The 844-nt window shown below is 67.5% G+C and overlaps 1 protein-coding gene across 1 annotated transcript in view; it reads right to left on the bottom strand.

The window, feature by feature from the left end:
* Window positions 1-844, bottom strand: part of BNIP3 (BCL2/adenovirus E1B 19kDa interacting protein 3) — a gene marked incomplete at its 5' end in the record, with an annotated part of 6393 nt that overhangs the window by 4759 nt on the left and 790 nt on the right. The gene's annotated exons all lie outside the window — the stretch shown is intronic.

Genomic DNA, 844 nt, shown 5'->3' with positions numbered 1-844 from the left:
GTGCCAGAGACTCCCACGGGCCCTCCGCCAGGAATCTGGCCGTAGCGCCCCCAGGCCCGGCTCAGGCCCTGTGCAGTTAGCCTCTGCAGGGACCCTCGGGAGCTGCACCCCAGACCATCTGCTCCGTCAGCAGAGGCCCTGTAGCCAGGACTCGCCCACACTCAGCTCTCAGAAGAAAAAGGCTCAACCAGTGCCTTGGGGACTTAGAAATTAAGGAATGCTTTAAAATTTCCACATTCCAGCCTCACGTTCTGACCCTGAGGCCCCACAGATTGATGACCGATTACCAAGGCTTAGCACTTGATATATTCACCAGGGAAATGGCAGCTGAGCCGGGGGGCCCTCCGCTCACCGGGCCGAGCCCCTCCGGGCCCCCGTGAGGGGAGGGGTCCCCAGTCCAGGCGGGGCCAGCATCCCGGCGGGGAGGCGGCGCTGCTGCTCCCGGCTGCGTGCTGTGGGGGCTGACATGGGGGCGAACTCAGGAGGAGGGCAGCATGGCGAGTGCACAGGAGGACGGGGTGGACACCAGAGAGCTCCTGAGGTAAGAAGGTCCGCCTGCGCTGCGGACCGGAGGCCCAGCCCGGTGGCCCCACAAGGCGCTGATGCCCGCTTCTCCGCGCTCAGCTGCCTGGCCAGCTGCCACAGGCTCTCACGTCTGGACCACGAGAGGCGCTGGGTGTGGGGTGGGGAGCCCTGCTGTGCATCCAGTGCGGGACCACCGCGGCCCCGAGCAGAGCAGACCTCCGCGCCTCTGCCTGGGGACCAGGCCTGAGACGCAACTACCGCAGGGGCACAGATCGTTACCGCGGGGGGCGGGTTGGGGGTCCGGGCAGGCGGGGGCCGG

Source organism: Bison bison, unplaced genomic scaffold (assembly GCF_000754665.1).
Source record: "Bison bison bison isolate TAMUID 2011002044 unplaced genomic scaffold, Bison_UMD1.0 scf7180017864456, whole genome shotgun sequence".
In the NCBI taxonomy this organism is placed as follows: domain Eukaryota; kingdom Metazoa; phylum Chordata; class Mammalia; order Artiodactyla; family Bovidae; genus Bison; species Bison bison.
The sequence above is the reverse complement of the archived record's forward strand: the minus strand, read 5'-3'. Positions and strand labels throughout refer to the sequence as shown.